This window comes from Podarcis cretensis (genome assembly GCF_951804945.1).
Source record: "Podarcis cretensis genome assembly, chromosome: 7".
Taxonomy (NCBI): Eukaryota; Metazoa; Chordata; class Lepidosauria; order Squamata; family Lacertidae; genus Podarcis; species Podarcis cretensis.
The window spans coordinates 14,492,248-14,519,039 of NC_137176.1; the positions used below are offsets into that span (position 1 = coordinate 14,492,248).

The window sequence follows — 26,792 nt, forward strand, 5'->3', positions numbered from 1 at the left end:
TTTGGCATTTGTCGCTCATAATCCTGGGGGGGTTAAGGAGGCTAATTACCCCCATCATAGCCTCCAAATTACCTCGTGTGGGTCGGAGAGATGTTATTGTCAGCCATCTTCTGATGTGCCACCTAGTGGCCCCCCTAAAGAGTGGGTTTTCCTGGGGGAGGCAGTGGGCGAAGCAGAAAACCGCTTGGACCCCGTGCTTTCTAGACATGGGGCAAGTGGGCATGTGGATGAGCCCTCAGAAGCTTTCCGTTTTAGAAGGGAAAACAGCAGAGAAATATTATGAGCCTTTTGAACAGCTCTGCCATACTTCATCAGCAACGTTAGCTGAAGTATATCTCTCTCACACATGATGCTAATGTATTTTTCATTTCTTGTTTGTCACAGTTGTCAGAGCTGCAGCCAACATTACCCAGTAGGCAGCAGAAGAATAGCAAGAGTGCCTGACATATCTTACAAGACAGATACATACCTCTGTAGGCGAAGTTGGGGTTTTGATTGGGGGGGGGGGAGAATGCTGAAATAATATGAAATGTTTGAATGGTTCGCTGGCATAGGTAACAACCACTTCAGACATGCTGAAGTCTCCATATTATGGAATTTCTTCCAAGGTCTTCCAGGAAATTGGCCAACTACGAGGGAAGCATTAAGCTGTGAAAAATGGCAGTTAGCAAGCCAGGAAGAAATTGGGATCCACAGAAATGATATTAATTCCTACTCAAGGGCAGCACAGAATATGCTTCAACTTTAAATTGCTTCCTCGGCTCCTACCAAAGGCAGACCTATGGAAACACAATTTTAAAGTGGACTGAGCTATAGCAGGGAACAAAAAGCAATTGCTGCTGGAATTATCCGATACTGACTAATCCTGGCTTCATTATTTTGTGTGTTTTGTTTATTTGCTGAAATATCACCCTGCGCTTTCCTGCTCAATAATGGGATCTCCAAGGCTTGCGACAATTCATCCTGCCCCCCGAAATGGAAGATAAAAACCAGTCCATAATAAAACGGCATGAAATCAACAAAACAACAGCTTTAAGTACAACAGGAGGGAAAGTGAAATTCAAATCATGGCCGAATAAAACTTATCACACAGCACTGAAAAAGCATCATAGGAGGCCTGTTCTGTCCTCCTGGAGCAGAACTCCAAAATCATAGTGGAGAAGACTCCCACTTGATGGTGGGATGTGGATCAAGGCCTCCACTGAAGACCTGGGTGGGAAGGCAGAATCATGTGATGAGAGGCAGTTCTTCAGTGATATATGCTCAAGTATTTCATTGTTTAGACCTGGGCTAGGGAATCTGTGACTATGCAGATCTTGCTAGATTCCAATTCTCACCAACCCCTGCCAGCACTGACAACAGCCAGGGATGGTGGTAGTTGAAGATTGTCCATTCTAGCTTTAGACATTACTCTTGCTTAAAGGTAAAGGGACCCCTGACCATTAGGTCCAGTCGTCACCGACTCTGGGGTTGCGGCACTCATCTCACTTTATTGGCCAAGGGAACCAGCGTACAGCTTCCAGGTCATGTGGCCAGCATGACTAAGCCGCTTCTGGTGAACCAAAGCAGCACACAGAAACGCCGTTTACCTTCCCGTTGGAGGTTTATCTACTATTTATCTACTTGCACTTTGACGTGCTTTTGAACTGCTAGGTAGGCAGGAGCAGGGACCGAGCAACGGGAGCTCACCCTGTCGCGGGGATTCGAACCACCGACCTTTTGATCGGCAAGTCCTAGGCTCTGTGGTTTAACCCACAGCGCCACCCACGTCCCCTTACTCCTGCTTAGAGGACCACTAATATCTCTGTTGCCCTGACTGAACTATGTTGGTAATTAAGATTTCTCTGATTTGATTTTTTTTAAAGCACAACTTACATCACAGCCAGAGAAACCAATCTCTTCTGAAGTTCCATGGACCTTTTCCAACAACTCGGCTAAAAAAGAAAACAAAACTCAACAGCATATTTTAATAAGAAGGTAAAATATTTCCAGAGAGAGAAAGAGAGAGAGAGTTCACTTTGACAAGCTGAAATGAAATAGCTCATTTTGGGCATATTGAAACATTCCATTTGGGGCTGACAGAGCAAAACAGAATAATGAAATCTCTTACTACTCTCTGCCCGCTGAAACAAAACATTCCCAGTCAATTCAGTTAATGAAACCTATCTTTCAAGCTAAGAATATGTTTCAGCGGCGACCTGTCTGACAGTCCCAACAACAAGCTGTGATCCAAGTGGCTTTGTTGTTGCCCGGTCTCCCCCTCAATATTATAAAAGTTTCATTTTCCTTGTATACAAGGATGGTGCTTAAAACTCGGAGCTGCTTATCATTGCAGATTTTTGCCATCATACTCATCTGACATAGAGGAATTATAGATGTGCTATTATTAGACTTTCAGAGTTTGCAAAGCACTTTTGTACAACAATCCTGTAAGGTATATTATTATGAATTATCCCCATATTGCATCTTGTGGAAAGGAGGTGGAGACACTTGCAGAGCCGGCCCTAACCTTAGAGTGAGGCGGCTACCTTCAGTAGCAGATCTAGAATCGTGCAGATAGCATCAGTTTTAATAGCTGCAGAAACAAGCTTAGATAGCTCTTACATGAACTCCACGTAATCCGTCCTCAAGTCTTCTATCTAAAAGACAAATGGAAACTATATTGCTAAATTAGGCACAACTGCTGGAGAAGATAGGACTTGAACAGAGCACCAAAAAGGAGTTTATACTTCAAATGCCCAATTTCAGATCTATGCAAGGGGAAATTTTGTGCTATATTATCCAATGGTTAGCCTGACATTGACATGAAGATGGATTCATTTTGTAGCATTTTACACCCCATTCATCCTGCCTCAGGTTTCCATTATAAATCCACTGCATTTTTGTTGAAATGTCTCGAGTCGCTCAAATATGTTTACTCACATTGCAGTGCTTGAATAGGTGGTGTGAACAAATCAAATCACACAACAGGCTGCAAAAGGACGTGAGACAACACAACTTCGGTCTTTGGAAAACAGGTTTTCGTTGTTTTTTGAGCAGTCGGGTAATAGCAACTTCATGCATAATCTTATGACTCTCACTCCCCAGGAACTCACAATAGCAATTCATAAGAACCGCAGTTCTGGATGAAATTGAGGATCAGAGTCAGAAGCGCCAACTTCTGAGGGAGAATGGGGGCGGCGCCCTGACATTGCTCCCCCCAGACATTTATATTCTGAAGTGGTACAGGCCTAGAAGAGCTGTACCACAAGCTTTTTCTGAACATGTAGAAAGGCCTCAGGGATAATTGATATTGCAGCCCATAGGTGAAATTTGGGGTACAACCTGCAGAGAGGTAGCATGTCCATCTATTGTAGCAAAAACAACAGAGTGTCTTGCAGCACCTTAAAGACCGCAGCATAAGCTGGACATGATGGGTAACCTGGGCAAAACGTAAAAAGGTAACGGACCCCTGGATGGTTAAAGGTAAAGGTAAAGGGACCCCTGACCATTAGGTCCAGTCGTGGCCGACTCTGGGGCTGCAGCGCTCTTCTCACTTTATTGGCCAAGGGAACCAGTGTACAGCTTCCGGGTCATGTGGCCAGCATGACTAAGCCACTTCTGGCGAACCAGAGCAGCACACGGAAACGCTGTTTACCTTCCCACTGGAGCAGTACCTATTTGTCTACTTGTACTTTGTTGTGCTTTCAAACTGCTAGGTTGGCAGGAGCGGGGACCAAGCAACGGGAGCTCACCCCATTGCAGGGATTCAAACCACCAACCTTCTGATCAGCAAGTCCTAGGCTCTGTGGTTTAACCCACAGTGCCACCAGCGTCCCTTAAAATTACGCCCTTTCCGAGCCAGCCAGGAGTCAAACCTAGAATCTTCTGATCCGTAATCAGACATGTTATCCATTGTGCCACTGGGCCTTGGATGGTTAAGTCCCGTCAAAGGTGACTATGGGGTTGTGGCACTCATCTCGCTTTCAGGCCGAGGGAGCTGTGATTTGTCTGTAGACATCTTTCCGGGTCATGTGGCCAGCATGACCACACTGGTTCTGGTGCAGCGGGACACTGTGATGGAAACCAGAGTGCATGGAAACTCCATTTACCTTTCCGCCATTTACCTATTTTTCTACTTGTACTGGTGTGCTTTCGAACTGCTAGGTTGGCAGGAGCTGGGACAGAGCAACAGGAGCTCACCCCATCTCAGGGATTCAAACCACCGACCTTCTGATCAGCAAGCCCAAGAGGCTCAGTGGTTTAGACCACAGAGCCACCCGTGTCCCGGTAGCCTGGGTATACATGGCATGCCAGCAGGATTGGTTGGCTTTCTTCTGATGCTGTGCTCACAAATTTCAACAACTCCTCACTACTGTAAATTTTCCAAAGCATTCTACCATTTAATTCCCTTCCACAGATGTCTTGAGGGATTGTAAACATCCCCTGCATTACAACCCTCTATTCCCATAGCATTAGAGGTTCCTTTGGGAATTGAGAACGAGATCTTGCATTACTTTAATAAGCCACTTGGTAGTTACTGAGAATGGAAAATAAGCTATGTGGAGGATGCTAATAGATGCTACACAGCACCCACACAGTCACACAAATTAATCAGAACAGGAGAAACAAGGACTAGAAAGACATCAGACACAGTACATAAAATAGAATTGTTAAACATGGCTCTAAAATTAAATCCCATCAAAATTAAACTAAGGCGTATTTGACTTCAGGAACAAGACTTCAGTAAAATGACTTGCTGCCTGACTAGCAACCAATTCATTTCTTCCCAAACAGTTTTCCCGGTGGGTGATACAAGGTAACACAACTTTTATTTACTCCTGCCCAAAGGAAATCAAAGCAAAACCACTACGAACTATGAAATAGTTGGGCATCCCTCTCGACTGACCTTAGCATGGTTTATTTGAAATTCAGGAAGCAAAACCCAAATGAGACAATTGATAAATAAATAAGTTGCTGCTCTGGTAGACAATATCTTCCTCCATTGCTTCTCTTCTGCATATATTTGATATGTTCTCCAATAACTTTGCAAGCTTAGTAAGGCAGAACTTACCTTCATGGAAGCCATGCTGATTCTTCTGCTGCAGAACTTGTTCTTCGGTATCAGGTATGAGGAACTTTGGCCCTCCAAATGTTGTGGAACTACAACTTCCACCACCCATAGATACTGGCCAGGATTATTGAAGCTGATGGGAGTACTGTATAGTTCAGCAACATCTGGAGGGCCAAAGGTTCACCACTCCTGCTCTATAGGCTTCATGAAATTCTGAGAAAGCATGCTCTCCTTCACAGAGAGCATGGGTTGCGGTGGGGGCCGACAAGACACTCCAAAATTGTGGGGCGGGCTAATTGATATTTGGCCACTGTTGTGATTGGGCTTCCCTTGTTGTTGGGAAGAAAGACTCTCCTCTTGCGAGAGTGGAGTGGTTGTGGTCGGGAGCCGGACTCCGCCTCAAGCAGGGTGCATTAGCCCCCTGCCTCCCACTCACCTGGCTGGCGCCCACGCCCATGGGCAGGCACCCAACCAGGTGCCTGCGAGGGGGCATGTTTAGCAGCCTAAATTGCTGCGGCACCAGCCTTCCGGCCTCACTTTTCGTTGTCCCATTGCGAGTCACCCACCCTCCACTCCCTTAGAGCTCAGGGTCTCAGTTTTCTTTTGACGTTGCTGTGGACCTTAGGTTGGTCGCCCTGGTTGTCTGGGGGGCCTGGTAGGAATTTTTCCATTTGGCATTAGGCTTTTTGGTTTTTTCGCCTACCTCGTAGCAATCGTCACAACTTTCGTGGTATTGGTGGGTAGGTTAGGCATTGGAATAATGTGTTGTGGTGTCGAAGGGCTAGGTGTGGCCATCGCCTGCGCCTTCAATTTTGGGTATTCCGTTAAAGGAATCTGGCGGTCGTGTATTCTGTCCGATGCCTGCTTGGCGGGAGGCCATGGCACGACCCTCGGTGACATCAGGGGAGAGCTTATAGTTGGATTAGCATCAACAGGCTCCACCTACTGGTGAATAAACCCCCCTGTTTTAGACTCACCCCTCTCTGAGGGGGTGGAGTCAGCTGACATAATCCAATGCCTAAGCCAATACCTTTTCACTTGCTGTAATCAATAAAGTTGTGGCCTTTTCTTGCCCATTAACCTTATATCACGTGTCCTTGTGTTTTCATTCCACTACGCGGGGATCGGGTCCTCGAACCACAAGTTAATGTTGCCATTTTATGACTGACAGCTAGAAATGTTAAAACTCCCTGCACGAAGCGTAGAGCTTCCTCTTTTCACTCCGTGCATCAGATTGCCCATCCCCCCTTCCTATATTTAGGGTTGTTCGCATTGACCTTGCTATGCCTGTCATGGGGTCGTTCGCTCTTGGGGCAGGGGCCCGGTAGGAATTTTGTCCATTTGGCTGATTGGCTGGGGCCATTTGGTTTTTGCCTACTGCGTAGCAAATCATCACAACTTGTAAGGTTGTGGTTAGGCATTGGTTCATTTTGGTTGGTTGAGGGGCATGGATTGGCTGTGCCTGCCCCTCTAATGTTGCTGCTGCAAGGGTATTCCATCAAGGGTACACTGTCAAGGGGCTCGGGCCACGCAAGAGCCCCTGGTTGCATTTGGGGAGGGCTGAGGGCAGGTTCCCTGCTCTGTCGCTATCCCCAAAATGTATTCCCCTTTTCTGATTTTTGCAGGCTTGCGAAATGTCAGTCTGTCCCCGCTGGGGGCAGATAGTCACAACCAATGCCTAAGCAACTACTCACATTTTTTGTATTTTAATAAAGTTGTGGCCAAAATTATGCCAAAAACCTTAAACAAAAATTCTGTGTGATGTGTGAGTTATTTGGGGTAGCTTGGGACCTCAACATGCAATTGGTTTACCCAGAATAGATGTTAAGCTAACCAGCGTGTAATTTTATATTTGTGGTATGTAAGCTTTTATGAAAAAAATTTTAAAACTGAAAGGGTGAGATATGTTTAACAAACAAACAAACAGACAGACAGACATCTGCTTCACTGAAACTTACACAATAAACCTCTGAGATCCTCCTAGCTAATTTTATTCCTGTATTACCCATAAAATAACTCTCTAACTACTGTTCTCAGGTTCCCTGAATTCAAGGCTGGGCTCTGTCCTGATTTTTCAATCTCATCCTTTTCCTATTTGCTCCAGCCTTTATTGCCCACCCCTTGTACCTACAAACCCATAAAAATGTTTTGCTATGATAAAACATTCTCCTCTACCACTTGAATTCATGACACTGTGCTTTAGTAATCTTTCTAATTATATTTAACTGGACCCATGCTACTAGGAGAATGCAAAAGCATGCAGTGATTTCCACTGAATGTGAACAGGATATTTTAAACCAATTTAGGTTAATTGATTTTACATATTTCAATTGAACTGCTTTGTGTGAGAAATCAACAAGCATAATTTCAATAGTAGCTATGCAGCCCCAGGTGTACCTAGAGAAGACATGCTTCTGCTCAGTCATAAAAAGGTATGTTTATGCTTCCAAGCACTCATTTTGGAAACATACAGTAGTGTTACACTCAGGAGATAGGTGTGCAATTGGTTAGAGCCCAAACCTGCAGAGTGAATCCTTCTCCCTGAAAATCACTGAAATACCAAGGGCAAGGTCATTTCACAGGAAAACACACACACATTCACAATTTAAATGCTCCTTCCATTTAGCCTTCACAGAATTCTAAACTTAAAGGTGCATTTTTTCTCAAAACTGGCCCATAACAATATTATGATAATATAAAGGTCATAAGCAACAATATCAAACAACATTATGCATGCAGAAATAAAAATGGCCAAATTAATTAAATGGTTACTAGCCTAGTTTGTATTTTCTTCATTTGAATAATCTTTATGTTTGGGTGATTTGTCTTGAGGTATCACGTAAGCTCTCTTAAAACACAAACTTAAAAAACAAAACAAGTTTCACATAATTAATGAATGATTTAAAAGGAACCAAGCTAGGAATGGCCTTGAAACCAAACTAAGACTTCAAAGTGATATTTTCTCATTCACTGGGCTCTACAAATCTCAACCCAGGCGTCATAGACTGGCAGAATGCAGAGGAGTGGTGGAAGGCTCTGGCTGGGCAACCCCCAAGGGAACCCCGGGAGAAGAAGGCTCATAGCCAAGGGATTGGTGGTGGGATGGCGATGAGCGGTCAGAAGGAGAAGAGGAGGCAGAGTGGGAAGAGATGTTGGAAGCTGAAGAGGCAACAGGGTTTAGTGAACAGGAAGAGGCTGGGGCGGAGAGCAGTCCTGAATTAGAGGAATCCAGAGAGTCTCCCCTTCCTGCTATGGCCAGTCCCCCCCCCCCCCGATCTCCCAGATTACATATAGAAATGAAGTGGGTGCAGCAAAGAGAGACAAAATGACACAGCCTTAAGCTGCTGGGGAAGGAACCAGGGGAGGTGCCTTACAGAGCTGTGGAAAATCAGGGACCTTCAGTCTTGCCTCATTTGGGCAAGACCTACTGGGAAGAGTTGCTGTGTGTTCAATACACTAGGCTGAACTGTGTTAGTGAATAAAGGGTTAACTTCACTGACATTGGGTGTTTTGTTACTGACCTACTCTTGACTGGGGCTTGTGACACCAAGTTGCTTCCAGACAGTCTCCCTTCTTGAGTATTTACCTTGATATGTTTGCACAAAGTTTGTGGGGATATCGACTATTTACTTAACATTCATTTTGGTTGGTTTGCAGGGAGGTTAGATGGTGTTACGTTCAGAAAACATTTTTCTTCACTTTCCAGCACAGTTTTCTATCATATTCATTATCATAAAAGTTGGGGGTTGGTTGGCTGGGGGGGGGGGGAGTTGTGTGCAAGGGTTCCAAGTGAACTTTAATTTCACGATCTGAATTTGCCAGAAAAAGTGACTGTTGCTATTTTGGAGTGCAATTCAGTCTGGAAGTTTCCCTGGTCTCTGAGATAGGGAAACCAATAGGAAAGTTAGCCATTCAATGCTCAGTATGAGAATGGGGATGCTGATATTAAATATATGTTAACCAGTAATATATTTCAAGGCACAAAGCAAATTAAGTCAGGCAATAGCCACTGAATGCCACAAATAAATGAATTCTCTAGGATTCTCTGAAAGACTATGATCATAGTGGCTTGAATTCAAAGCAAAGAAAAAATAAATTTCAGGTAAGAAGTTCAAAGGAACAAGGATTGCGATTCATAATTGGCTACACTGACATGGAGCTCCAATTATGGAGTGAACGTATTATGTTCAGCTCATTAGGCATTGCAGACAAACGAGATGTGGAACTTTATAGACTTGTTGCAAGATATTATTGTGAATAAGTCTGTATCTGTTCTAGTGTTGGCTGGATACAGCAGATTCCCAGGACTGATGGGCAAAGACAGGGAAACAAATTTGAGCAAGTCTTATGGAGAATTTTACAAAACGAAACAAAAAACAAGTTAGTTCCAATTACAAAGACTGAAAACTGATTTTAAGTCAGCTAGAGAAAGGAATGGTAACATATAAGGCAATAGTGATGCTTTCAAAAGTATCAAAATGCAAGTTATAATAATTTAATTGCCGTAAAGGAATAAGGATTTTGTAGTGCAATCCTGTTGTCTTTGTTCATGGAGTTTTCTTGGCAGGGATACTGGAGTGGCTTGCTGGTTCCTCCTCCAGGTGGATCACGTTTGGTCAAAACTCTCCACTATGACCTGTTCATCTTGGGTGCCCTGCTCGGCATAGTTCATAGCTTCTCTGTATGGAAGTGAGAGCTGGACCATAAAGAAGGCTGATCGCCAAAGAATTGATGCTTTTGAATTATGGTGCTGGAGGAGACTCTTGAGAGTCCCATGGACTGCAAGAAGATCAAACCTATCCATTCTGAAGGAATCAGCCCTGAGTGCTCACTGGAAGGACAGATCATGAAGCTGAGGATCCAATACTTTGGTCACCTCATGAGAAGAGAAGACTCCCGGAAAAGACCCTGATGTTGGGAAAGATGGAGGGCACAAGGAGAAGGGGACGACAGAGGATGAGATGGTTGGATGGTGTTCTCGAAGCTACCAGCATGAGTTTGTCCAAACTGCGGGAGGCAATGGAAGACAGAAGTGCCTGGCGTGCTCTGGTCCATGGGGTCACGAAGAGTCGGACATGACTAAACGACTAAACAACAACAACAACAACAGTGCAATCCTAACCTCCTGAAAAGGGGCTCCACCATGCCCAGGTGGACCAAAAGCAGTTTTCCCACTGGGAAATTACAATTATTACAGCAGGCAGAAAAACAGGTTTAAGGACCTTTTGGTTTGCCAAGACCCTCTTTCTACTAGAAGAAGAGCATGGAAAACATACGGCTTCAAGTTGGATTTTGACGCATGGTTAGTTCTTCAAAAATACGCTCATATGCTCTCTCAAACCACTGTGTGCTGCTGCTGCGTGGTGTTATATAAAAATGGGAGGGAGGGGGTTAGGAACCCTCTTTTGCAAATGCAACATTATTAATAGATTGTGCAGATGCAGAAGATTGAAAATGTCAACGAATCGATTTCCTGTTTTTCACATTAAAGCTTTGGGGGTCGGCATATCTCTTCTTGCCTTCTTGGAATTGGGAAGCTTGATTCCTAATGCTACATTATTTACAACAGAGGCAGAACATGATCCAGAAGGCAAAACAAACTGTCAATAACTTATTAACGAAATTTGCAGCCACAGGCAAACACTGATAGAGGGCTCCCAAAGAGCAAGTCATCAAACGTATTGCTAAGGTGAGCCAGCCACAGATATTAAGAGTTAAGGTATTTAGGAACACCTACGCTCAGAAGAAAGTAATAATTATTGTTTACAAGCTCGGTCCAGATAGAATGTGCCCACTCTGAAAGCCATTTTCTTCTAGCGCCTGATGGAGAAATTTAGAAAGCTCTGCAAAGATCCAAATTTTGAAAGTAGGAATAGCTTTAGGCTAGTAGACACAGCAGATGACACAACCTTGATGGCAGAAAGTGAGGAGGACTTAAAGAACCTTTTAATGAGGGTGAAAGAGGAGAGCGCAAAGTATGGTCTGAAGCTCAACATCAAAAAAAACAAAGATCATGGCCACTGGGCCCATCACCTCTTGGCAAATAGAAGGGGAAGAAATGGAGGCAGTGAGAGATTTTACTTTCTTGGGCTCCATGATCACTGCAGATGGTGACAGCAGCCACGAAATTAAAAGACGCCTGCTTCTTGGGAGAAAAGCAATGACAAACCTAGACAACATGTTAAAAAGCAAAGACATCACCTTGCCAGCAAAGGTCCATATAGTTAAAGCTATGGTTTTCCCAGTAGTGATGTATGGAAGTGAGAGCTGGACCATAAAGAAGGCTGATAGCCGAAGAATTGATGCTTTTGAATTATGGTGCTGGAGGAGACTCTTGAGAGTCCCATGGACTGCAAGAAGACCAAACCTATCCATTCTTCAGGAAATCAGCCCTGAGTGTTCACTAGAAGGACAGATCCTGAAGCTGAGATTCCAATACTTTGGCCACCTCATGAGAAGAGAAGACTCCCTGGAAAAGACCCTGATGTTGGGAAAGATGGAGGGCACAAGGAGAAGGGGACGACAGAGGACAAGATGGTGGGACAGTGTTCTCGAAGCTACCAGCATGAGTTTGACCAAACTGCGGGAGGCAGTGGAAGACAAGAGTGCCTGGCGTGCTCTGGTCCATGGGGTCACGAAGAGCTGGACACGAATAAATGACTAAACAACAACAAAGTAGACACAGCCACCTAGTCAAAGAGCATTTCCACATAAGAAGAGTCTGCATCAGGCCAATAGTCCATCTTGTCTAGATTCCCATTCTGATAGGTGGGTTCCAGATGACTATGAGAAGCCTGCAAGCAGGACCTGGGAGTAACAGCCCACCCCTTGCTTGTGATTTCCAGGAACTGGACCTTCAGGAGTTCCACTTTAGTTTATTATATTGTGGAGAAAAAGGTAAAACTTACATGGGTGTTTGTTGTTTTGTTGGCAATAAACAAAGGGTCTTCACTCTTGTAGCCTGACAGTCAATCCACACAGCTCACTTCTCGTTGCACTTTGCAGAGCAAATCTTAATCAGCAGTATCCCACCTACCCCTGAAGTGTTTGTAGCAACAAAGGCTCAAAAAAAAAATGTGCTCAATGGGGATGCAATTTAATAAAGTGTAAGTCTCCTGAGGGATTCTGATGCATCTTTGGTTAATGTTGCTATTACTGATCACACATTAAATCATGTTAGGGAGGGAAACACCTCTTTAAAGTTATTTAAGGTTCACTTTGCTTCAATGATTTCAATTTAAAAATTAGCATTTTAACATGCACCATCAACTAAACATCCCATTTCCTATGTAAGGGAGACACAGCATAATCTATATTCTACTGCCCTCTGGCTGAAAAGATGCATGCTGCCAAAAGACCATAAATATTCAATGCATGTAAATGCAACTTTGTCCATGGAGTTTTCTTGGCAGGGATACTGGAGTGGCTTGCCAGTTCCTGATGCAGGTGGATCACGTTTAGTCAAAACTCTCCACTGTGACCTGTCCATCTTGGGTGGCCCTGCACGGCATAGCTCATAGCTTCTCTGAGTTATTCAGGCCCCTTCGCCATGACAAGGCAGTGATCCATGAAGGCAAGCAAAATTTGAGGGAGAAAGTGAAAGATACAGCAAGGAGAGACAAGAGGGCCTTCTTAAACAAGCAATGCAAAGAAATAGAGGGAAACAACAGAATGGGAAAAACCAGAGATCTGTTCAAGAAAATTGGAGATATGAAAGGAACATTTCGTACAAAGATTACCATAATAAAGGACAAAAGTGGAAAGGACCTAACAGAAGCAGAAGACATCAAGAAGAGGTGGCAAGAATACACAGAGGAATTATGCCAGAAAGATATGGATGTCTCGTACACCCCAGGTAGTGTGGTTGCTGACCTTGAGTCAGACATCCTGAAGTCAAATGGGCCTTAGAAAGCACTGCTAATAACAAGGCCAGTGGAAGTGATGATATTCCAGCTGAACTATTTAAAATTTTAAAAGATGATGCTGTTAAGGTGCTATACTCAATATGCCAGCAAGATTGGAAAACTCAGCAGTGACCAGAGGATTGGAGAAGATCAGTCTACATCCCAATCCCAAAGAAGGGTAGAGCCAAAGAATGCTCCAACTACCACACAATTGCGCTCATTTCACACGCTAGCAAGGTTATGGTTAAAATTTTACAAGGCAGGCTTAAGCAGTAAGTGGACTGAGAACTCCCAGAATTCATCATGCGAAAGGCTGAACTGGATGAATCCCAAGCCAGAATTAAGATTGCCAGAAGAAATATCAACAACCTCAGATATGCGGATGACACAACCTTGATAGCAGAAAGTGGGGGAATTCTTGTCCTTATACAGTGGATGCGCAGGTTGCAATGTGATCCATGCGGGAAGCACGTTCACAACCCGCAGCACTGAATGCGCGGGTTGCGATTTGGTGCTTTTGCGCATGCGCAAAGCACGATTTAGCACTTCTGCACATGGGCAAGTGCCGGAACCCGGAAGTAACCCATTCCGGTACTTCCGGGTTCAGCACTGTGCGCAACCTGAAATCGCACAACCCAAAGGATCTGTAACCCGAGGTATGAGTATATAGATATTGTGAATACATAAGTTTTTTAATTATTTTTCGTTTGGTTCTGGATCCAAAGGTTGGTTCCCTCGAGTTGTTCAAAACCATTTAAAAAAAACCTGTAGAAATCAAAAGCAATTTTGGAACAGTAAGCGTTAAACATAAACTGCTGGTGACAGGTAGATACTGTGCAAGAAATTGCCCTTAAAGATGATAAAAGCTCATCCAGCCGACAGAAATCCCTTTTGAAAGAGGAAGCTGTTCGGAGCCTTCATGCAGGACTGCAGAGTGAGGAGCAGGGCAAATGGGACGTTTAGCTGAAGGTGCGCATTAGAATGCTAGTTTTGAAAGTGAAATTGTTGAAGCAAAGGGAGCTTAAATAACTTTAAAGACGCCTTCCTCCCTCGATAGGGCTGTGGTGAGAATGTGGAGCTGTAGCTAAAAATGCCCAGCTCATTGTCACAACCAACCAAAGCTCTGATAGTCAAAGAAATTTGAGGAGGGGGTCAGCAGGTATCCTAAGAGTGTCAAGCGCATTGAAAGTTACAGGCACTTTAGGAATTTGGTATTTGCGAATTCTAATACCAACTGACCCAGTCTGCACTGCATCAACTGATGTGCATATTGAATTCTGCTCATCCAGCAGCTTTCACATTCCTTGAATGTTCTGATACAATTTTTAGATCAAGGAGGAAATGGTGGCATTGTCTATTTCATCTCTCCCTCCCCCCATCCTTTTTATATCCTCGTTCTAAAGGTCATGCCCTTGCAACTTTCCCTTTTGTGTTTCCACTTTCCCTTTCCTTTTTCTGAAGCTTGCATTTCAGCATGATGAAAATATACGATTATGACATCAGACTGCAACATGATAGCATTGAGAGAGAGAGATTTCCAAATTTTTAACAATAATACAATATCTTATATTTATTTTTTAGCTTCCCTCCACCCGTCTTCTGGTTTTCTAAGACTTACCTTAAATCCACACATCTATATCATCACAATTCTACATTTTTCTAAATTATTCAATTTTTTAAAATACAGGTAGAAAAATTCTTCTTGTAAACATTGTGAGATTTATCTCAATCCTCCTAGCGTTTTTCATGGCACACACTGATTTTCTATATAATAAATAAATTTACTCCAATCTCTCTGGAACACTTGGTCACACTCTGGTGTTGGATTTTCCCCGTCAGCTTTGCCAGTTCCACATAGTCCATCATCTTCGTCTGCCAATCTTGTAGCGTCAGTATTTCTTGCTGTTTTCAATTTGGGGCAATTAAAGTTCTTGCTGTTGTAATGGCATACATAAATAGTTTCTGATCTGATCTAGATATTTCATCTCCTACCATTCCCAACAGGAATGCTTTGGGTTTCTTGGGGAAAGTATATTGTAACATTTTCTTTAACTCATGAAATATACCGTATTTTTCACCGGTATATCTCCGACCCCTCTCGCTCTCCAGGCTTCAGGAAGCTCTCCGCAAGCCTTAGGAGCCTGTGGGAGTTCCCTCCGGGCTCCCTAGGCTTGCGGATAGCAGCCTGCATCTCGAAGCCTGGGGCGCGCTGCACAGTGCGCCCCAGGCTTCAGTTCCCCGACCTGGTTTGGAGGCTGGTGGCAGGGAGAAGCGTACTTCTCCCTGCCGCCAGCCCCACAAGCTCGAGGGACAGCGTGGAGGCGCAGTGCACCTTCCGGCTGTCCCCTGACCTGCTTTGAAGGGTAGCGGTGGGGAGAAGTGCGCTTCTCCCCGCTGCCAGCCCCACAATCTGGGAGACAGCAGGGAGGCGCAGCGCCACCATCCTGCTGTTCCCTGACCTGGTTTGGGCTTCAGGCAGATATCCGCAAGGCGTGGGAGCCTGGCGGGAAGTTGCGCCGGTCTCCCAAGGCTTGCGGAGAGCTGTCTGTTCTGGGGGCTGGGGTCAGGGGAAGCTCGGGCTTCCCCCACCCCAGCCCTGCGCCTGGGGGAGAAATAAAAAAAAAAAATTCTTTATTTCCCCCCCCCCAAAAAAAAAAAAAAAACCTAGGTGCGTCCTATGGGCTGGTGCGCCCTATGGGGCGAAAAATACGGTATTATGCCAAAATGCGTTAACTTTATCACAGGTCCACCACATATGCTAAAAATCTCCTTATTTTTGATTACATTTCCAACATTTTCTATTTTTCATTCTACACATTTTAGCTCATTTAGTTGGGGTTAAGTACCATCTGTACATCATTTTTGTTACATTTTCTTTCAAAGCTCTACACGCAGTGAACTTAATTTCAACATTCCATAGAAGAGGGCACTAATCTTGCTTCTGTTATAACAAAGATGGAGGTGGTCTTGCTTCAATTACAATTGTGTGTATCTCACAGTGAGCATGGGTCAAAGTAACAGAAATTATAAATAAGGCTTTCAAAGAGAACAATGGTGTGACTTTCAGGATGTAGATAAAAAAGTTCTCAAGAGTAAAATACAGAAAGGGAGGAACTGATTTGCTGTTTTAGGTTTTCCAGCAGCCAGCTGGAGCAATGACTCTATCTGCCCACGGACTGTCTTGCCAGAGTGGTGCACGCTCTGGTTATTGCCCACTTGGACTGCTGCAATGCACACTATGTGGAGCTACCTTTGAAGGTGACCTGGAAACTACAACTAATCCAGAATGTGGCAGCTAGAGTGGTGACTGGGAGTGGCCACCGAGACCATATGACACTAGTCTTGAAAGACCTACATTGGCTCCCAATACGTTTCTGAGCACAATTCAAAGTGTTGGTGCTGACCTTTAAAGCCCTAAACGGCCTCGGTCCAGTATATCTGAAGGAGCGTCTCCACCTCCATCGTTCTACCAGGACACTGAGGTCCAGCGCTGAGGGCCTTATGGCAGTTCCCTCACTGCGAGAAGCCAAGTTACAGGGAACCAGGCAGAGGGCCTTCTCGGTAGTGGCACCCGCCCTGTGGTAAGCCCTCCCACCACATGTCAAAGAGAACGACAACTACCAGACTTTTAGATGACATCTGAAGGCAGCCATGTTTAGGGAAGCTTTTAATGTTTGATGCATTACTGTATTTTAATATTGTGTTGGAATCTGCCCAGAGTGGTTGGGGAAACCCAGATAGGTGGGCGGGGTATAAATAATAAATTATTATTATTATTATTATTATTATTATTATTATTATTATTATTATTATTACATAAAGACAACAGCATGAATTATTGCACTGATGGAAGGTAAAGCCCAACAAAACTCACAGGGGTACAGATTCCTCACCCCTACCCAATTTCCAACAGGCATGAACCAACCTGAATACGATGCCTACAAAGTCTCTCCCTCCCCTGGAAACTTTAAGCATCCGTCTCAAACATTTCCTTTATGAAAGCTCCTTCTCGTCCTTTCATTTTCTCTCTTCCAAATGCTTTTGCATCTGTGGCTGCTTCCAAGAATGTTAGCAAGCATCCACAGGAAAGAAAAATAAAGATTCATTATGCGTTCCTGCAGGGCTTATTTTGCCATTTATGTAACCATGTGCCTTTGTTAAAGAAACTCATTCCAACAAATCTGTTCATGTTCCACAGCTCTGATTTGCAATATTATGCAGGGTCATTGAAGAGCAGACCCTGACAAAGATATTTTTTACATCAACCAAATCCAGACAGATTCTAAAGATCTCTCTCCTTATCTACTGCTTATCATGATGTTATAAAGAGAATGCCAAGCAGGAAAGTTAAACCCAAGGCCTCAGTTCATTCAACCAGTAGTACTTAGCATTTATATAGCACTTTTAAAAATGTATAATGGCAAAGAATAAGGAGTCCCTGCTTCCTAAGAGATGTTCAAAGTGCTTCACATTTATAGATACAGGCTAACAATCATTGTAAACAATCAACAGAATCAAGTGGCTGAGCAGGAACTAAAGAGGTGATAGAATAAGTAAACAGAAATTACGTTAGTTGTTTTATTGAATTGCACAGTATTTTAAAGATGGCTTAGCAATGAAATTTAAGTGTTAATTTGTTAATTTGTAGCGGTGTTGGCAAAATGTAGTCATAGTTTTGGTACTTTCTACTCTTTGGGAAGGACTGGTGTCCAACATTTTCTGAGTTTCCTACGCTGGTCCCATTGATCCCTTACTTCAGGACTCATTCAGACTACCTTGTGTTCTGCACTTTCCAGGTGTGCACCCACATTTTGAAGCTCTAGTTGCCGTTTGCGAGTTTTCCCAGGGAAAGCACCAGGACAGGGGAAAAGAACTGCTCAGACACAGAGCTTGGAAGTCCAGACCTGTGCTTAGAAACGTGGCACAAAAAGTAAGTCTAGATGAACACTCGGCACCACTGTGGCCACCTGAGCTTCAGGTGATGGCAATGGACACAGAAGAAACCCCAAGCTACGTACCTGCTCCTTCAGAGGGAGTATAACCCCTGCAAGAACAGGAAAATCTGAAAAGGAATTCACCCTCTCTACCTCATTGGATCATGTTTCTTTCTTTTTTTAAAAAAATAATCTTTATTAATTTAAATTACACAAATATACAAAGAATTTACAATATTGTACTACAAAAAGAAAATTAAAGAAAAAGCAATTAAGAAAAAAGAAAAGAAAATACAGAAAAAAGAAAGAAGAAAAAGCAGATTTACGTGCATAAAAAAACTTAATCTTCCTAATTAATACTTAAATAAACACTTAAATAAAAAAGACTTCTGACAAAACGAGTCTTCCAATCATTCTCATTGTACTGTTTATACTGTCATGGTTTTTTTCGCACAGTTTTATATTCTTTAATATTGTTCCCGTCTACTCCACAAACGGTATTTGTTGTGTTTACAATTATCACTCAAGTTCTGCTAATATGGTGTGGTTGGTACAATATGATCTTATATAACACTGGATCATGTTTGAGATACCTTGTTTCTCAGGACTAAACTTACAGCTTTAGATTCTGTTGCTGAAGAGGTCTTTGCCTTCAAGTTTGATGAAGGAAAGTGAGCTCCTCATTCCCGTTTTTAAACTTAATTTAACTCTGAACAAGGGATTTTGTGTTATGATGCTCTTCATCCTTCCTAATGCAACATTCTAGTGTGGTGATAAATACTTTAATGTGTAGGAGTAACTTGGAATATAAGACCCAAAGCACAAACTAGGCAAGCCTATTAGGTTGCTGTGGAATGGCTTTCTTCTCTTAATTCCTTTGAAGCCAATAATTTTGGAGGACTAATTGGTCTTCCTTCCTCTTCCTAACTTAGGGTTCTCCTTTTTCTGTCTGCAATTAGCAAAACTACGACAGCTCCTGCAGCATGTACATCCACACACATATATGCAAATGCCGGAAGTCATCAATCCAATTAGACCGTGGGCTTGCTTGTTTAAAACTAGGATGTGTTTCTAGGACTGTAAATGAAAGAAGCTCCTAGGTTTTGTTTCCTATTAATCTTACAGTCTCTGATCTGTCTCAGTGGCTTCCTATTCTTATTATCTTATTCTGAAGGATCAACCGGCAAAGATACGGATTATGTTGCAAGCAGAGATTTGCGGCAGATATGGCTGAATTGCAGTGCAGCCTTTTAGCAGAAGCAAAGTTGATTTCCAGTTCTGTGGCTCTTTTCTGAAACCCGGATAAATAAGCATCACGTGGCGCTGTGGGTTAAAGCCTCAGCGCCTAGGACTTGCCGATCGAAAGGTCGGCGGTTCGAATCCCTGCGGCGGGGTGCGCTCCCGCTGCTCAGTCCCAGCGCCTGCCAACCTAGCAGTTCGAAAGCACCTCCGGGTGCAAGTAGATAAATAGGGACCGCTTACCAGCGGGAAGGTAAACGGCGTTTCCGTGTGCAGCTCTGGCTCACCAGAGCAGCAATGTCACGCTGGCCACGTGACCCGGAAGTGTCTCCGGACAGCGCTGGCCCCTGGCCTCTTAAGTGAGATGGGCGCACAACCCCAGAGTCTGTCAAGACTGGCCCGTATGGGCAGGGGTACCTTTACCTTTACCTTTAAACCCAGTGAAAAGCATATGTTGACTAGGGGCTGCACATCTCCTTGCTCCACTCACAACCCCCCTTGCCATTCACCCCATATTAATCATCTTTCTTTTCTTTTTTTAATAGATTTTATTAAATTTTACAATTTTACATTCAACATTCAACATCATCGCCACACAAGAAAAATATGCAAATCTAAACCTCCCTCCTCTGACTTCCCTCAACCTCCTCTTCTGGTTCTTTAAACATTTGCTTCTCTTGCTTATTTCATTTTACTTTAATTTTGAAACCTTTTAACTAAATATTCTTATATTCATATCATTTTTATACTCTATCTTTTCAAATTACATCTTACACTTTGTTATTATCCCAGTTATTGCTCCTTGACTTTGACCCTTGTTTTCTTAATTGTGTTTACTCAAACCCTGCTAGTGAGTCCACTTCTTCACAATATTTCTGTAAATACATCATAAATGGTTCCCAGTCTTTTTTAAAGTCTCTATTGTCCTTGTCTCTGAGTTTCCCGGTACGTTCTGCCATTTCAGCATACTCCATAAATTTTGCTTGCCATTCTTGCCAATAAGGCATAAATCTAAAACTATGGTACAGAAATAATGGGAATGCTTAAATGAATATTTACACAAACAGGGATCAAACACAAAAGTTTGGTTGTGCTTTGTGGGTCCTTATATTAACGTTTTCCTCCTGCATCTTCTCTATTAATCAAAGTCTTAAAATAATGAACCACATGACTGTGCAATGGAGAACTTTTGAAACAACAATGGGATATTAGCTCTGCCCGAGGCATGATGGAAGCATCAGTTGGGAAAGGATAGATATACCGTAATATTTTACAAGGACAGAAAGGAACACCACGGACAGAATAGTTGTCACACAGAGAAGTAATAAGGATATAATTTGAATGCTTCACCTATGGGTTTATAAATCATTTAATGTGTCAAGATCAATGGATGTCGTTAATATTGCAATTTTTATATAAGGGATGGTTATTTAGAATAGAATGCAATTGAGAGGGATAAGATATTGGAACGCAGAAACAAAGTAAAGCATCAAACCATCAATTCTAACACATGGGAGACCACCTAAACTATATCATTTGGCATCTGAATGACTGAGATTAGTAATTGTATTCTAATTTGGCGTTGTTATAATGAGGCTACCATTGGATTATTGTAATCGAAGATGAATAAAAATTATTGTAAAAATAAATAAATTCAAATCTTTTAAATCTCCATTATACCCCAAATTCAACATTAGGATACAAGTGTTATTCCTACTAATAAATGTTTACAATGATTTTAAAGGTAAATTATATATTTCCCCCATTCCTTATTAAAAATTTTGTCCTCCTGGTTTCTGATTCTTCCGGTCATTTTTTCCAATTCGACACAGTCCATCAACTTAATCAGCTACTCTTCTCTAGTAGGGACTTTGCCTTCTTTCCATTTCTGGGCTAATAACATCCAAACAGCAGTGGCAGCATATATTCCTTTGCACCCCTTTTCTGTTCCATCTACCTCCTTACTTTTCTCAACTCTCCCTTGCACACAGATCACCCCATTTTACATGCCTTGCCCTCTTTTCTATTGCGCAGCCCCCTATGTTCACAAACACCATTGTCACCTTCACCCTGCCTCCCCCTTCCACCTTTTTTAAATTGGCCCTTGCACACAGACCACCACCCACATTTCCATGCCTCCTCCTCTCTCCTGTTCTGCAGCCCCCTCTGTGCACCCATCCCATGCTGATATATGCTACTGTATCTTTAAGATGGTTTGACTCTTAAGCGCTAATCTGTCAGGTACTTGCTCCACACTTTCTGGAACAAAACAAAAAATGGTTTCCCTTGAAAATTCACACTGCTCTGAATTATTATTCCCCCCCCAAAAAAAAATTGGTTTTCCAAATTTATAACACACAAAAAAAATCAAAAACAAACAGACAGACAGACAGACAGACAGACAGACAGACAGGCAGGCAGGCAGACATTTATCCTTACTATAATAGTTCCACTTTTGTTAACATTATTAAGTGACTCCTTTGAATCGCCCTAGCTGAGTTTCCATATAAATCATTGTAGCAGCTTTCCAAAACTATTTTCACATAAAATTTACTTTGCATCTTTCTCTCTTTTCATTTTAAATTTTAACATAGTATTCTACAACATCACATATTTAAATCCTAGGCCTATCTGATACTCACAAGTGATTCTATTTAAGTTATCTTGACATATTTAGCTAAGTAATCTTTGAATTTCTTCCATTCCTCTTGGTACTCCTCCTCCTTCTGGTCGCGGACTCTTCCGGTCAGGTCGCCTAGCTCCCAAAAATCCATCATCTTCATCTACCATTCCTCCACTGTTGGTACTTCTTGTAGTTTCCAATTTGGGGCCAACAAAATTCTAGCTGCAGTTGTGGCATACAGAAACAATCTAACATTTTTCTTGGGCAATTCCAAACCTATTATTCCAAGTAGAAAGACTTCTGGTTTCTTAGAAAATGTATATTTCAACATTTTTTTCCCAATTCATTATAAATCTTTTCCCAGAAGTCTTTCATCTTGGGACACGTCCACCACATATGGTAAAAGGTACCTTCTTTTTCTTTACATTTCCAACATAGGTTAGCACTCTTGTGGTAGATCTTTGCTAGTTTTACAGGGGTTAAGTACTATCTATACATCATTTTCATAACATTTTCCTTTAACACCATACATGCAGTGAATTTGACCCCTTTCCTCCATAACCTTTCCCAATCTTCAGACATTATGTTATGTCCAACATCTCTTGCCCAATCTATCATCAGACACTGCTCTGAATTTTGCAATGCATTTCTCCAGCCAAGAAAGTGTACAAATATGCATAGTTAGAGTGTGTGCACAAATTATTATTATTATTATTATTATTATTATTATTATTATTATTATTATTATTATTTAAATACCGCCCTAAACACAGGGGTCACAGGGCGGTTCACAGAATAAAAATCAAGATATAAACCCAAAAAATACCTAATAAAAATAAAAACAACAACCGAATAGCCCCCCAAACACACACACACACACATTTTAAAAGGGCATAGGATGTAAATCAAATTATTAATAAATGTAGATATTAGTGAAAGTACTATAAAGAAATGCATTGCATTAGGGCAAATTGCATTGCAGAATGTCTATATTGGGGGAATTGCATAAACAATGGTGTATGTTAAGAGAAATTTGCACTGAAATGCAGACTGTCAGGAAGACCATCAGAAACAGTAGAGAACATAAATATTAAAATAAATTGAAACAGAGGGAAACCCAATTGGGAGATCTGCCGATCTCTAGAGCTGTTAGGTGTGAACATGTGCGATGCTGTAGATGGGACTCTCACCCTTTTACAGTAGGCTGCATCCTAGCTTCACTCACTGCACTCCACTCCCCACATGAATGCAGCTCTCTCCATCCAGGTCACTTCAGTGCTGCTGGTTTGACTTCAGCCCTGGATGTGCACTCCATTGCGTGGACAGGCGGAGTCCCCAGATCCCGAGTGGTCCCCCCCGTCATGTGGAATAACGACTCTAGACAACGTGCTATGGGATTAAATTGGCCACAACTTTATTAAATTTCAAATGTGGGTAGACCTTGGCTCAGGCATTGGGCGTTCTCCCTCCCCAGTCCCCAGCCGGGGACCTAGGGAGCATCAGGGTTATCCAGTGTGGGGGGGGGATGGGCCGGCTCTGGAGAACATATGTTCAAGCAGAGATAGCCGCCCCCGTTACGCCGCCGCAGGGGAGAGCAATGATGACCTTTCGGCGTACGGCCAAAGCCTCCCTTCAAAAACCCCTTTAACGGGGAACCCTGGTATCGCCGCTACAAAGAGGAAGATGGACTAAAGGATTCCGCCCAAGGCCTGATACCGCCAAAGTTGTGACGTTTTGCTACGGGAAAGGCGAAACCTACCAATGCAGGGAAATTCCTTTCCGGCCCTTTAACAGCGACCTTATCGTAGCAGCGCCCGTATACCTGTGGAGAAAGGTTAACCTGCAAAACCTATGAAGAAAAGTTAACCTGCAAAAGAAGACATTAACTGAGAGTGGGTAGGGTGGGAGAAGCTCTGGAGCCAAGTGAGAATTACCAGGTAAGATCCACCCTCTATTGTGTGGGCAGGTAATCCCTCCCCCTACTTGGCCTGGTTTCCCTGGCAACGCTTCCCCCAGGTGGGATTGGACAACTCACTGGGGTAGGCGGGGACCTCCAGGTATCCCACCTGAGGGAAGGCAAAGCCTATGCTGATGGGGCCACTCCAGATCCAGGACTGCACGCGTCCACGCAAAGGGCGCCCCCCGTTTTAAGTGGGGAGCGGTCATTGTCTCTCAAGACAGACAGATGCCAACAAATAACATCCAAGCAAGCAAGAGACATGATCACAGTACAAAAACACATCCCAGCCACGCAAGAGCCATCGAGGAAGGTGCAGAGCAAGGTCAGTGTGGGATTCGGGTTGGGGAAGAGTCTGAGGAGCGAGACAGAGAAACTACATTAGGTCCTTGGGACTGAGGTTCTCTGTTCCAAGACTATGGGTAACAAATATGCTAAATAAATGGCAGTGAAAAAAGTCATATTGTGCATGTTAACTGTGAGTAAAGCAAAGTGACTTTGATTTATTCTAGCCTAGGTATTTTTGTTGGGAACGTTTGTATAAAGGTGGATGAGGGAATATTTAAATCTAACCAAGTTTTAATGGGTTCAGAGTGATTGCCACTGTGCCAACTCTGCTACAAAAGAGACTCTTCCAAACCTCTCTCTTCAGCAATTCCTACCTTTATCTATATATATAGAATTATGCAGTGCAATTGGGTGCAATTGAATTAATTAGATTATAGTGATACTATATCACCCTATTGTATTTTAGTCACCATCTTAGACACAGAGTTGTATCCAACCATCTGCCAGCAGAGTTGTGGCCCCCAGCCTCCCCTTATACAATACTACCTTGGAGAAGCTGTTTTATTTAATCCCTGCAAGTCAGTCAACAAAAAAAAGGGGGGGAAGCAGCATAGAGCTTGTGCACCATAAGCTTATGGCTTATTCCTGATTCGTAGTTCCTAATTCAAATCCTTCTCCTACTTTGAATTTTGCAGATGCAACGAAACCACAGTCATGAGAGAAGCTACCATTTTGAATAAGGACACAGCTTTGCATCCAGTCTAACGAAGACATCATCTGGAGAGAAAGAAACTGATACAATACACATGAAACGGATTCATATTCACGTACAAAGCTCAGGCTAAGATTTAATCAGGGAAGACAGCAACTAATGATAATGATGTGCAAATAGACAACTATGAATATTTGAATAGGTCAATCATTTACATTATAATTTGGATTTGGCAAAGCTAAAAACTAATTTGAATGCGCACAATGAACATCTCTACTGTTTCTTATAAGCAGAAAAGAAGGAGCCGAGTAAATTGGACTGTTGTTCATAGTTGGCAGTTCTTTCCTGTAAAATGGTTTGGATTGTTTCTCTATGAATAAAGTGTAATGAGTGGAATAATATCCATTATTTAATAGGTACCAACTGGTGCCCAGATTTTGAATCAAAGCAGAGCCAAGTTCCACAACCCATACAACCTACAACACCCTTCATTTTAAAATAAAAAACAACAATTAGAAAAGGATATAAAGTACTTTAGTGATATTTAACATATTTGTATCCCACCTTATCCATAACGTTATTTCAAGATGGCTTTTATAATTTTAACAATAAAAAATAAACATTTTAAAAATTAATAATAAAATGAGAACATGCAAAAGCTTTTTAGTGGGAGCATAAAACCAAATTTACTTTGAAGCAGCTTCAAAATAAAACCATAATATTCGGAATTATAAAGGCCTGGATAAAACTCCTGGTCGCTAGAACACATAAAGAGAGGTGCAAGGTAAATGGTTTGTTTAAAATAGATAAGAAAAAATGGATTTAGTATAGAAATTTCGTGGTTTGAAAAGGGATTATTGGAAAATAATGTGAAGTTACTTTCTAAAATGTATGAATTATTTCTAGAGTGGCATACTAAGGACGAAGAAGTTAAATCCGTAATGATAAACTGGGTACAAGACATTGGGCACAATATTCAGTTTTCATCTTGGGGAAAATTATGTACTTAAAATTTACAGCGTGCTGTACGTTGAAGGAAAACTAGATGAAAATGATGTGTCGGTGGTATTAAACACCTGTAAAACTAGCAAAAATGTATAGAACTGCTTCCAATTTTTGCAGGAAATGTAAGGAGAAAGAAGGCACATTCTACCATATGTGGTGGACATGCAAGATAACTAAAGCATGCTGCAAAGGGATTTACAATGAGTTGAAAAAAATGTTTAAAATAATAGGGGAAAACAGAGGCTTTTTTTGTTAGGCATTTTAGGTACAGAGATTCAGAGGGAGCAGAAACGACTATTCACGTATGCGATGACAGCAGTGAGGATACCACTGGCCCAGAGATGGAAAGAAACGAAGTTCCAACCAGAGAGGAATGACTGATGAAAATGATGGACCATGTCGAAATGGCGAAACTGACTTGGAAAATCAGAAACCAGGAAGAGAAGGATTTTAAGGAGGAATGGGGAAAATTTACAATGTACTTAAGAGAACATTGTAAAGAACTAAAAACTTTGGCAGGATTTGAGTAATGTTTGTAATGTACAAAAAATGAATTATTATTCTTTTAACAAATTAGAGAAAATATGATAAGCAGATGGGGAAAAAGATTGATAATGGTAACAATGAAAGGGTGGAGGGAAATCAAGGAATTCAGAGAATACTAAATGAAGAGGTGAATGATCTGTCTAAATTTTAAAATAAAATAAAATTGGTGGTGGGTTTGTTTGCATGTATGAGTTGTTATGGACTATGTTGTAAATAAAGAAAATAATAATACAGTGGTACCTCGGGTTACATACGCTTCAGGTTACAGACGCTTCAGGTTACAGACTCCGCTAACCCAGAAATAGTGCTTCAGGTTAAGAACTTTGCTTCAGGATGAGAACAGAAATTGTGCTCCAGTGGCGTGGCAGCAGCGGGAGGCCCCATTAGCTAAAGTGGTGCTTCAGGTTAAGAACAGTTTCAGGTTAAGTACGGACCTCAGGAACGAATTAAGTACTTAACCTGAGGTACCACTGTAAAAATTCCAATCTGTCTGAATTTAGAATTGTTATGTAAAACTTAATTAAAAAAAAT

At 42.3% G+C, this 26,792-nt stretch overlaps 1 long non-coding RNA gene across 1 annotated transcript in view; it reads right to left on the reverse strand.

Annotated features, from left to right (window-relative positions):
• Positions 1-1,015: 1,015 nt before the first annotated feature.
• LOC307220992 overlaps positions 1,016-26,792 on the reverse strand; it is a 31,382-nt gene continuing 5,605 nt past the window's right edge. Inside the window, exon 2 of the long non-coding RNA XR_013841258.1 lies at positions 1,016-1,209. This is a non-coding gene — a long non-coding RNA (uncharacterized lncRNA). The remainder of the gene's footprint in view (positions 1,210-26,792) is intronic.